At 41.7% G+C, this 13369-nt stretch overlaps 1 long non-coding RNA gene across 1 annotated transcript in view; it reads left to right on the top strand.

The window, feature by feature from the left end:
• Positions 1-690: 690 nt before the first annotated feature.
• Positions 691-13369, top strand: part of LOC119473657 — an 18888-nt gene continuing 6209 nt past the window's right edge. Inside the window, exons 1-2 of the long non-coding RNA XR_005202863.1 lie at positions 691-891; positions 12691-12989. This is a non-coding gene — a long non-coding RNA (uncharacterized LOC119473657). The remainder of the gene's footprint in view (positions 892-12690; positions 12990-13369) is intronic.

The following is a 13369-nucleotide window of genomic DNA, read 5'->3' as shown; positions in this document are numbered from 1 at the left end:
AGAAATTGGTAACATTTAACATCAATAAACTTTTAATTGATGCCAGATGTCTCTTTTATTTAGACTAATATATAGAAGCAATAGTTATGTTAATTCTCTTCCTCCTTTAGGTAATATATGGTCGTTTAAACTACAAGAGTTCAGTATCCACTCTTATTAGCATCTTGGATTCTTTGTCAGTTGACTTTGTTGCCGCAGCAGGCAGCCTCTCACGTAACTCTGTGTTCTTGGGTTTTATTGCTTGAAATGCACTGAGCACTTTTATAGTTTTACTATGCATTTTCTTCAAGGCAAAACTGTTATGTTTATACTGAGATGCATTGTACCATGAAAAGTCAACTTGTTACTGAACCTGGGAATAGAATTACTAATGTTTCAGGATTCTAGTGAGGATTGTGGGATTAAATTTGGTGATTTAAAATTTGGGTTATGAAATGGTTGAAATTTGGTAGTGTAAAAAGTCACTGGTTTATTAAAAATGGATTTCTACTAGGACTTTCCTTGATTGGATCAATTCCATTAGAAAATCATTAGCTGTTTACATAAATAATTGCCAGCTGCTAGCAGGTAATGTGGAGATCTTAATCTTTTTTTTTTTTTTTAAGTGGAGCTTAAAATGTCTGTCTTGGTAAATTTTTCTCTTCTTTTCTCCCATTCACAATCCCTGCCCCATTTGCCTACTTTAGACAGACAGCAAGAAGAAACAAAACCAGAGGAGAAGAATGGAGCTGGATTGTCTGTGAAGACCTTGTGAGGCTGCAGAGAAGCTGCACTCGTAATGCAGAGAATGCAGCTGGTGGAGCACTTTGATTTAACTGTTGTTACTGAAATCTGTGTAGCATCAAGTGATTTAGAGCAGGGAGTTATCTTAGAATTCTGGAAAGATTCAAAGTGATTAGACAGTTGAAGAGTGAGGGTTCAAAGCTGGGACTACTCATTTCAGGCAAGGTTTGGGCAGTGACATAAATCCTTAGCAAGAGCTGTAATAGTCTCCTTGAAGATAGGAGCCAGATCTTAATCCTTTCTGCACCTACAGTGAACTGTATAGAACAATAGTAGGTGTTGCATGAATAGCTGTCAGATGATGGCTTTGTCTATCACAAAAGGATGCGCCTCTCTGTCCCCTTGTAACTCTGGTGCTCATGGATTAAATTGTTTGGTCCCTTTCAGTTCTTTCTGCATCCAGCTTATTGGATGCTCTCAGCTATGTAGCTGGAACTCTCCTTTTCCCACTCAGCAGTATCTTCCATAAAGACTTTTTGGCTAGATTCTAAAACTTGTCAGCCATTTTTATTACAAGAATGGTTCTTATTCTGTTAGTCAAGACTCATGCCTCTTCATTTTTAAGCCAGGCATGGTGGCTCATGCCTGTAATCCCAGCACTTTGGGAGGCTGAGGTGGGTGGATCACCTGAGGTCAGGAGATCAAGAGCAGCCTGGCCAAAATGGTGAAACCCCATCTCTACTAAAAATGCAAATATTAGCCAGGCATAGTGGTGGGCACCTGTAGTCCCAGCTACGTAGGAGCTTGAACCTGGGAGGTAGAGGTTGCAGTGAGCCAAGATTGGGCCATTTCACTCTAGCCTGGGCAACAACAGTGAAACTCCATCTCAAAAAAAAAAAAAAAAAAAAAAAGACTCATGCATCTTCATTTTTAAAATTCAATTTTGTGTGTGATTCAGATCTTGAGCCTACCCTTGTCTTCAGCACAGGCTAGTGCTATGTTCTAAATATTTGTGTCCTCCTGAAATTAATATGTTGAAACCCTAATCTCCAGTGCAATGGTATTAAGCGGCTAAGGGGTAGGGTTTTTAGGAGGAGTTCATTTGCCCCTTTCTCCATGTGAGGACACAGCTACAAGTGCCATTTATGAAGCAGAGAGTGAGCCCTCACTAGACACCAGATCTACTGACCTCTTGACCTTGGACTTCCCAGCCTCCAGAACTGTGAGCAATAAATTGCTAGTGTTTACAAATTACCCATTTGCTAGAGCACTCAAAAAGATTAAGACAGCTAGAGTTGTGTCTCTAATGACTTCAAGTGTGTGTGTGTCTGTGTCTGTGTATACACGTGCATGTGTGTAAGTGTGCATGATGTATGTAAGTGTGAGACTTTGTATGTAAGTATGTTTGCATGTGACTATGTATTTATGGTCAGGAGTTGGTCTGGTTTATAGACATCCCTCCATCTTCTAAGAACTAACTTCTCCAAGGAACTGGTGGAGGGGGAGGAAAAAGGCAAACATCTCTCTGCATAAGTTTGCATGCTCCGCTTGACTGCCTCTGTTGCTCTTTTTCTCAATGTGTATGTAGGAGTGATATGGATGATGCTCATTGTCATTTTCCACTAACCAGGGGCTCGTTTCCAAGTAGTTCCCCAAATGTTAGCAGGTCCTTTCATGATACAGCTGGGTCTTGCAACAAACCCCTGGCTGGTTCTGTTCCACCACATTTCTCTGATATATGCACCTTGTTGTCCTTCCTGCTGTGACAGTCCCCAATCTTTGCTATAATCTGGAGCTAACTCAGTGCAAGATCCATCCTCTATACCTTTCTCCTGGAATTCAAGGGAGGTGATCTTGGCTTCCTCTTCCCTGGCAGTGTCATGCCTGCCTCTCCTGCCCTGTCATGTCACATCTCCGTAATTCTCTTTTACATGGTCACATGCACTGGTGACAGATCGTCACGTCTTCTAGCTATGCAGTCATCTAACCAAGGAATGAAAGGTTGATCTCCTCTTCAGTCATTCCTGTCTTGACCAGTGAGTCTCTTGAGGCCTCTGATTGGATGAGTAAAAGGGAATAGCCTCAAACACTTCATTGCCCCTAGTGCCACATCCCCGCTTTATACTGACTGGGGGATTGCAAGGGAGGCAGTTAGTGATGGGCCAGTCCAGAGGTACTTCTGGAGTAAGCTCTGGAGTGAGACGACCAGCCCTAAATAATGGCAAACTTAGAATGTGATAGATTGAGTACCTTTGGACCTAAGCTTTGGGCCTTAGCTGCAATTGTAGGACAATAAGAAAAGTTCTGGTATATTTTTACACAGACTTTAGATGTGCATTCTAACTATTTGTAGCCAAACTACCCTTACCTAAAAAGAGCACAAAATAAGAAGCAAAAGGTAGATAAAGAATAAAATAAAACAAATACAAAATGAAAAGCAAAATATTAATATGTTGTTTAGTACAAATACCATAAACTTGGTTCCCTTTTAATGATAATAATAGCTTATTATGTGTCAAGTACTATTGTAAGTACTTGACATGATCTCTTTTAATCCTTGCAACAATACTATAAGTTCATTTATTTTATTTATTTAATTTTTTGAGACAGAGACTTTCTTTATCGCCCAGGCTGGAGTGTAGTGGAGCAATCTCAGCTCACTGCAACCTCTGCCTCCCCTGTTCCAGTGATTCTCCTGCCTCAGCCTCCTGAGTAGCTGGGACTACAGGGGCATGCCACTATGCCTGGCTAGTTTTTGTTTTTTTTTTTAAGTAGAGACGGAATTTTACTATATTGGCCAGGCTGGTCTTGGACTCCTGACCTGGCGATCCGCCCGCCTGAGCCTCCCAAAGTGTTGGGATTGCAGGTGTGAGCCACCACGCCCAGCTCGATAAGTTCATTTATTATTAGCATTATAAAGATGAGAAGATGGAGACACAAGAGATAACCTGCACTTGGATGCCAAAGAGTGCATCAGCAGCAAATATAGTAAAAAGATATTAAGCTGCTTTTCCTAATTAGCACTCTATGGGTGTGTGATGGTTAATTTTATGTGTCAACTTGACAAACATGGGATGCTCAAGTGTCTTGCTGGGCACTATTTCTGGGTGTGTCTGTGAGGAGTTTTGGAAAATAATAGCATCTGAATCAGACTTAGTGGAGTTTGTTGCCCTCTCCAATGTGGATGAACAATGTCCAATCTATTGAGGGCCTAAACAGAACAAAAGGCAGAAGGAAGGAGGATTTGTTTCATTCCTGCCTTCCTGCTTGAGCTGGGACCTTGGTCTTCTTCTGCCTTTAGACTGGGACTTATACCAACGGTTCCCCAGGTTCTCGGGTCTTTAGACTCAGACTGAAACTATCTTGTTAGTTTCCTGTGTCTCCAGCTTGTAGACAACAGATTATGGGATGTCTAGCCTCCATAATTATGTGAGTCAATTCTTCGTTAAAAATATGTATATGCATATATTCTATAGCTTATATAATATGTAAATGCATATATATATATATATATATATAATATAATATAATATGTATATAATTTTGGTTCTTTCCAAAGAACCTGACTATTACAGTGTGCCAATTTCCAAAACAGCTTTTAGGCCATTGTAGCAAAATCTAAAAATTTTAGTTGTTTAGCATTAAATCCTTCCAAAAGACAGTGTGGGTTAGTGGTTAAGAGCATAGATTCTGGAACTGGACTATATGAGAGTAAATCTTAGCTCATCTTCTACTAGCTGGGTGGCCATTGATAGCTAGTAGCTGGGGTCCCACCACCTCAGTTTCCAGTAATTGGTGTTAATATTTAGCCTAAAGTGTTGTTGGCAGAATTAAGAGAATTGGTATGTCTAGAGCTGCCTGTCAAAAGTAGCGTATGAGCCATAGATATAATTTAAAATTATCTAAAGTAGCCACCTTAAAAAAAAAAAGAGGGAAGAAGAAACAGGTAAAATGAATTATAATTGTTTTGCTTAACCCAATATAGGCCCAACTCATTTTATTGTGCTTCACAGATACTGTGTTTTTTTGCAAGTTGAGGGTTTACAGCAACTCTGTGTCAAGCAAGTCTGCTGGCACCCTTTTTCTAACAGCATGTACTCACTTAGCATCTCTGGGTCACATTTTGGTAATTTTCAAAATATTTCTAACCTTTTCATTATTATTGTATCTGTTATGGTGATCTGTGATCTTCGTTATTATTTTTGTAATTATTTTTGTTGTTGTTGTTTGAGACAGTATCACTCTGTCACCCAGGCTGGAGTGCAGTGTCACCATCTCAGCTCACTCCAACCTGCATCTCCCAGGTTCAAGCGAGTCTCCTGCCTCAGCCTCCTGAGTAGCTGGGATTACAGGCATGTGACACCACATCCTGCTAATTTTTGTATTTTTAGTAGAGATGAGGTTTCATCATGTTGGTCAGGCTGGTCTCGAACTCCTGACCTCAAGTGATCCACCAAAGTGCTAGGATTACAGGTGTGAGCCACTATACCTGGCAACTATTATAATTGTTTGTGAGCACCACAAACTGCACTTTCATAAGATGGGAAACTTAATTTATCGATTTTATGTGTGCTCTGACTGCTCTACCAACTGGCCATTCCTCCATCTCTCTGTGCTTTACCTTGGGCCTCTCTATTGCCTGAGATACAACATAATTGAAATTAGCCTAATTAATATCCTATAATGGCCCCTGAGTGTTTAAGTGAAAGGAAGAATTGCATGTCTCTTACTTTAAATCAAAATCTAGAAATAATTAGGCTTAGTGAGGAAGGCATGTCAAAAGCCAAGATAGGCCAAAAGTGAGGGCTCCTGTGCCGGTCAGTCCAGATGTTAATGCAAAGAAAAAGTAATTGAAAGTGTGCTCTAGTGAATACAAAATGATAACCAAGTCAAGCAGCCTTCTTGCTAATATGGAGAAAGTTTGCTTGGTCTGGATAGAAGATCAAACTAGTCACAACATTCCCTTAAGACAAAGCCTAATCCAGAACAAAATCCTAAGTCTTCAGTTAGGTGAGGGAGCTGCAGAAGAAAAGTTTTGTGCTAGTAGAGGTTGGTTTATGAGGTTTTAGAAAATAAGCTGTCTCTATATCATCAAAGTGCAGGGGAAGCAGCAAGTGCTCATGTAGAAGCTGCAGCAAGTTATCCAGAAGATCTAGCTAAAATCAATGATGAAGGTGGCTATGCTCATCAACTGATTTCCAGTGTAGACAAAACAGCCTTCTATTGGAAAAAGATGCCATCTAGGACTCTCGCAGCTAGAGAGGAGAAGCCAGTGCATTCCTCCGAAGTTTCAAAGGACAGGTTGACTGTTTTGACAGGGGCTAATGCAGCTGATGACTTTACATTGAAGCCAGTGCTCAGTTGCTATTGCAAAAATTCCATGGCCCTTAGGAGTAATGCTAAATCTACTTTGCCCATGCTCCATAAATGGAAGAAAATAGCTTAGATGACACTACATCTATTTATGTCATGGTTTACTGAATTTAAGCCCACTGTTGAGACCTACCACTCAGAAGAAAAGATTGCTTTCAAAATATTACTAGTCATTGACAATGTACCTGGTCACCTAAAAGTTCTGATGATGTACAGGGAGATAAATGTTGTTTTCATGCCTGCAAATACAGCATCCATTCTTCAGCTCATGGATCAAGGAGTCATTTTGACTTTCAAGTCTTATTATTTAAGAAATACAGGCCAGGCGTGGTGGCTCACATCTGTAATCCCAGCACTTTGGGAGGCTGAGGGGGATGGATCACAAGGTCAGGAGTTTGAGACTAGCCTTGCCAATATGGTGAAACCCATCTCTACTAAAAATACAAAAATTACCCAGGCATTGTGGCATGTGCCTGTAGTTCCAGCTACTCAGGAGGCTGAGGCGGAAGAATCACTTGAACCCAAGAGGCAGAGGTTGCAGTGAGTTGAGATCACGCCACTGCACTCCAGCCTAGGTAACAGCAAGACTCCATCTCAAAAAAAGAAGAAAAGAAAAAGAAATACATTTTGTAAGGCCTTAGCTTAGCTACCATAGATCATGATTCCTCTGATGGATCTGGCCATAGTAAATTGAAAACCTTCTGGAAAAGGTTTACCATTCTAGATGCCATTAAGAACACTCGTGAATCATGGGAGGAGGTTAAAATATCAACATTAAGAGAAGTTTGGAAGAAGTTAATTCCAGTCCCCAAGGATGACTTTGAGAGGTTCAAGACTTTAGTAGAGGAGGTAACTACAGATGTGGTGGAATTAGCAAGACAACTAGAATTAGAATTAGAGCCCAGGCAGGGTGTGGTGGCTCATGCCTGTAATCCCAGAACTTTGAGAAGCCGAGGCAGGCAGATCACAAGATCAAGAGATCGAGACTATCCAGGCCAACATGGTGAAACTCCGTCTCTACTAAAACATACAAAAAATTAGCTGGGCATGGTGGCACACACCTATAGTTCCAGCTACTCAGGAGGCTGAGGCAGGATAATTGCTTGAACCCGGGAGGCAGAAGTTGCAGTGAGCTGAGATCATACCACTGCACTCCAGCCTGATGCCTGGTGACAGAGTGAGACTCTGTCTCAAAAAAAAAAAAAAAAAAGTGGAGCCTGAAGATGGGACTGAATTTCTGTAATCTCATGATAAAACTTGAACAGATTAGTGTCAGGTCTGACTTGCAGACTTTGACTTAGCGACAGATGAACAAATGCACTCAGACACAGATATCTAGTGAACGAGCAGGCTTAGGGGTCTGGGCCACTCACGAACACTAAGGAGGGTGCTGTAAATAGTCCACAGCCATGGCCTTTACTAGCTGGTGCTGCAGGCATTTATTCCATATAGATTTAATGACAGAGACTTTGTGTCAACACACTTGTGGAATGATTAAAGACCAGGTTCTGAGGCCTAAAGTAAATGCCATTTGTGGGTAATAACATTGTTGACCACCTGAGTAGGGAGCAGTCATGCACCCGTGGATGTTCAAAGGTCCGTCTTAGGACCACATGAGTAAACACGCTCTTTAGATAAACTGCTTTACATTCCTTTTTGCCTAATTGCCTCTGGGTAAGAACCACCACCTTCAGCTCATTCCTTCCTGAGGCCTTTGCAAAAACCTCCCAGCCTTCCAAGAAGGTTTGCATCCTTTTCTCTCTAATTTCTCCCACCACCCTGACAGAACCCCTACAGATTAGTAGTTGCTTCTTATAGATGAGCAAAGGAAGTGGTTTCTTGAGATGAAATCTACTCCTGATGGAAGATGCCATGAACACTGCTGAAATGACAACAAAGGATTTAGGATATTCCATAAACTTAGTTGATAAAGCAGCGGCAGGGTTTGAGAAAAATGACTACAATTTTGCAAGAAGTTCCACTGTGAGAAAAATGCTGTCAAACAGCATCACATACCACAGAGAAATCTTGTGTGAAAGCAGAGTCAATTGATGCAGCAAACTTTGCTGGTTTTTTTTTTTTTTTTTTTTGAGACACAGTCTCATTCTGTCACCCAGGCTGGAGTGCAATGGCATGATCTTGGCTCACTGCAACCTCCCCCTCCCAGATTAAAATGATTTTCCTGCCTCAGCCTCCCAAGTAGCTGGGATTACAGGCATTTGCCACCGCACCTGGCTAATTTTTGTGTTTTTAGGGAAGATGGGGATGGGGTTTCACTGCATTGGCCAGGCTGGTCCCGAACTCCTGACCTCAAGTAATCTGCCCACTGTGTCTTCCCAAAGTGCTGGGATTACAGGTGTGAGCCACTGTGTCCAGCCTAAAGTACTTTTTTACATTAAGGTATGTACATTTTTTTAAAAAACATAATGCTATTGTACATTTAATATGACAGTAAAGCAATGGGAAGGTTTAGACTAGCATAGTATAATCAATGTTTATATCCACTGGGAAACCAAAAAATTTATGTGACTTGCTTTATTGCGATATTCACTTTACTTCGGTGGTCTGGAACCAAACCTGCAACATCTCTGAAGTATGCCTGTATACATGAAATATTATATCAATGCATAATTAATGTAAAGTTATTAATGAGGCCAGGTGTGGTGGCTCACACTGTAATCCTAGCACTTTGAGGGGCTGAGGCCGGCAGATCACTTGAGGCCAGGAGTCTGAGACTAGTCTGGCCAACATCGTGAAACCCCATCTCTACTAAAAATATAAAAATTAGCTGAGCATGGTGGTAGGCGCCTGTAATCCCAGCTACTTGGGAGGCTGAGGCAGGAGAATCACTTGAACCCAGGAGGTGGAGGTTGCAGTGAGCCGAGCTCCTGCCACTGTACTCCAGCCAAGACAACAGACCAAGACTCTATCTCAGAAAAAAAAAAAAGTTATTAATGAGTTATTTTAGGTTCTTGATATGTGCTGAGTTTTTGGAATCTGGTGTGCATTTCACATTCAAAGCATGCTTCAGTTTGCATGCGTCTCAGTGCATATGCCTAACAGCCACATGTGGCTGGTGGCTGCCCTGGCAGACCACATGGTGAGTGTTATAAGAGGGTTAATTATTATTTTAACTTCCAATCCTTAACAATGGATTGTTTCTCTTATTCTCCACTGCCTCACCTTAAACCAGTTTTTCAGCCTCCTCACTTGGCCTCCCCATATTCACTAGCCACAGCACCCTGCCATCTGTTCTTCATACCAAAGTCTAGGAATTCCTTCCAAAATATATGGCTGGCTCGTCCTATCCCTGCCCCAGGGCCCCTGAGCCTTCCCTGAACCTCTCTCCTGTCTCTGTGGGCTTCAGGTGCTAACCTTCCTTCAGCTCCATTCTCCTTCCTCAGTCCTTGGAGATACCCCATTTATACCTCCTTTCTCCTTTCTATCTGCCTCAGGAAGCATTTCCTAGTGGTTTCCAGTCCCTTGTCAAATGACTTTGTTAAAATCATGTTTTTTTCTCTGTCATATAGTCATGTTTTTTTCTTCAAAGCTCTTATCTCTAGTTGTAATTTTGCTTTCATTGGTGGAATCAATTAATTATCCCGTCTCCTGCCCCTACTAGACTGTAAATTCCTTCAGGGCAGGGAATGAGTTTGTTTTGTTCACCATTTTATCCCCTCCACCTAGCCCTATGCCTGGCATCTTGCAGGCTCTTGTGAAATAATTTGAATAAATAATTGAAATCAGCAAATATGTAACTATTGTTACAAGACCTTACAAAAACAGAATGAAGGGAATTTAAAACAAGGAGGGAAATGCCACATTGTCAGCTTTTAATTTAATTTGAAATTGTAAAGGGAAAGAACAGAGGGATTCTAGAATAGAATAATGCACCATGTAATAAGATTCAGAAAACTTCACAAACATGGAAATATGAACATTTAGAATGACATAAGGCACAGGCATGAGCAGACTGTGCCCTTTACCATCCCAACCATATAAAACAAAAGGAGATGGGGAAGAGGAAGAATATTGTGAGCCATATTCTACTTCTCTCATCCTTGAAAAATTAAGTATTTGATGAGCATGGAGAAATCTGGATGGTAAAGAAAGAATGATGCCTCTCTAACACAGATTTTTATATGATAGTCTTGCTTCCAAATGTTCTTTACTCTTTTCTCTGTAACAGTTGAACTCTCATCCAGTATCTCAGCAAAGCAACAGCATATACTTATGTTTTTTGTATGCCATGTGCTGGTAATACAGTAGAAAACAATGTAGCTGTCATCTCTGTCTTCTATCGTGTGGGTTTAGGGATGTTATTAACCTCTTATTTCCTTCCTTTTAGTTCTATGTTAGTTGAGTTCAGATTCCAAGAACTAGGTGAGGTTTAAAGTACAATATCAGGACATGTAAGACAAGTGACAGTAAAGGTAGTTCAATGAATCTCACTAATAAGGTAAGAAACTCATTATTCCCTAAAGAGAGAAAGGGGGTAGTGACAATGGAAAGAAAAGCGGACAAATGCTCCCATATTTGTCCTTTCTGGAGTGTGGAGTGGATAACTGTTCATTTCTAAGAAAACATGAAGAATCCATGAGAACTTCCACTCACTGCTAACATGAAGCTTCTGGCTCATCAGTTGAGTAGAGAAAGAACACTAGAAAGAGTAGTGGGTTTGAGTGAGCCAGAGAGAGGATGAATTTCTATTTTTGGATGAGCTAAATTCTGGTAGCATAGTACATTCCTCTTAAAATCTCAGGGACTTAACCCCACAAAGGTTTAGTTCTTGCTTCTCGTGCACACGACATCTATTGTGCGTTTGGCAGCAACCTTCCAAGCAGTGAAGGAAATCCACTCACCTTCATCTTGTGGTTCTGTTACTGTCACCAGGGCTTCCAGATTGCTAGGAGCTGTGAGATCCTTGAAATTCACAGCCTCTGCATGGAAGGGACATACCTCTCTCTTATTCACAGTCCATTGAGCAGGGCTAGTCATGTGACTGTGCGTGACTGCAAGAGGGCTTGTGGTGTTATTCTGTGTGCCCAGGAAGGAGGACAGCTGTATGTTAGTGAGCACTAAGAATGTCCATCACATATATGGTGGCATTTACAGTACCTGCAAAATATCCAGGTAGAACTATTTCCTAGGCAGTTGGATAGATGGGTCTGCAATGGCGCATCTCAAATGCGTTGGTGCATAAGACTCATCTCCAGGACGCTTTAAAAGATTCAGATTCCTTGGTCCAACTCAGAGATTCTAATTCAGTAGGCTTGAAGTGAGGCTCTAGAATCTGAATTTCCAGACTTTGTAGAGACCATAATTTGATAAATACGTGTCTAGAAAATTCAGCAACACATGATGGTTCTTGCTGCTACAGGGAGAGATGCGATCATCTATGGAAAGAATAGAAGAGGGCCAGGGAGAAAAAGAGAAGAACCAGACCGAGTCCTGGGAAATACCAAGGGGAGAGTCTTTTTCAAGAATTAGAATGGAATACCCATTTACAGCAAATGCTGCTGAGAGATCTTGTAGAATGAAGACTGTAAAGGATGCATTGCTTTCCCCTCCCAACCCTCCCCCTACTTCCCTGAGATAGACTCTTGCTCTGTCACCCAGGCTGGAGTGCCATGGTGCGATCTTGGCTTACTGCAACCTCCACCTCCCTGGTTCAAGCAATTCTCCTGCCTCAGCCTCCTGAGTAGCTGGGATTTCAGGCACCTGCCACCATGCCCGGCTAATTTGCATATTTTTAGTAGAGATAGGGTTTCACCAAGTTGGCCAGGCTGGTCTCAAACTCCTGATCTCATGATCTGCCCACCTCAGCCTCCCAAAGTGCTAGGATTACAGGCATGAACAACCACGTCCAGCTGGATGCATTGTCTTTAATGAAAAAGAGGCTACCCATAACCTTAATAGGAGTTGAACATTAGGCCCTGTTTGTTGAAGAGTGGGTGGGAATAGACAACCCATGTGGACCATCCTTGGAGGATGTTTGGCTATAAAGAAGAGAAGAGAAGGAGGTAACTAAAGTGGGTGGGGTGGGATCAGGAGGATTTTTTTAAAAAAAAATATGATACTAGAAAATGATTACATGCTAATAGGAAGGAGAGGTTGAAGAAAGAGAAGACAAGAGATTGTCACTAGATTTCCTGAGAAGATAGGAAGGAATAGAATATTGAGAACACTTTGGACGGATTTGCTCTAGCTTGGCAGGGGAACACTCCTTCATCATCAAAGGAGTGGAAGAGGAAATAATGGTTCTGGAGTGCTTACTAGAATCACTTAGGAACCTTAAAAATGTATATACTGTTGCCTACTCTCAGCCCTAAGATTCTACTTTAATTGATCTGCATTATAGCCTGGATGTCAGCAATTTAAACAAGCTCTCCCAGATGGTTTTAATGAACAACCAAGCTTCCAAGGTTTTCACTGGGTTAGAAACAGGTCTGCTTAGGGTTCTTGTAGATTCTTAGGCTACAGCTTAGACAGCACTTCCTTAGAGAAGACATCCAGATCACCCATTAAGTTAGGCCCCTGGACGTATGGTCCTATGGCACTATACTTACTATCTTTACTTCTAATTTCTTACAGAATGCATGTCTTTCTACTAGATTGTAAGCTTGTCAGGGCCACATCTGTCCTGCTTACTGCTGAATCCCAGCTGGCAGAACGTAGACATTTCATAATATTTTTGGAGCAAATGCATCAATCGGACTCTCATGTGTAAAGGAGGGCACAGGATGAAGGAACAGTGTGGTGACTTGGGACGCCATGCCATGCTGCTGCAACCATGTCTGTCTGTGGCTGTATGTGTGTGCTCTGCACCTCTAGATGAACTCACCAAACAGCATCTATGGAAAAGCCCATGGAACTGTCACTGCCAGGCCAAGGTGATTACAATGTAAGGTGATATCAATAGTGAGTGTTTCTTGTGTCATCAAGCATATCTTGTTTGTATTTTAAAGGTGTTTAAAGTACAAAATTACAGCTGGGCACGGTGGCTCATACCTGTAATCCAAGCATTTTGGGAGGTCGAGGCGGGTGGATCAGTTGAGCTCAGGAATTCGAGACCACCCTGGGCAACATGGTGAAACCCTGTCTCTACTAAAATACAAAAAAGTTAGCCAGGTGTTGTTGCAGACGCCTGTTATCCCAGATACTCGGGAGGCTGAGGCATGAGAATTGCTTGAGCCTGGGAGGCGGAGGTTGCAGTGAGTCGAGATCTTGCTACTGCACTCCAGCTTGGGCTACAAAGTAAGACTCTGTCTCA

This window comes from Cebus imitator, unplaced genomic scaffold, assembly GCF_001604975.1.
Source record: "Cebus imitator isolate Cc_AM_T3 unplaced genomic scaffold, Cebus_imitator-1.0 Scaffold173, whole genome shotgun sequence".
NCBI lineage: Eukaryota > Metazoa > Chordata > Mammalia > Primates > Cebidae > Cebus > Cebus imitator.
The sequence above is the reverse complement of the archived record's forward strand: the minus strand, read 5'-3'. Positions and strand labels throughout refer to the sequence as shown.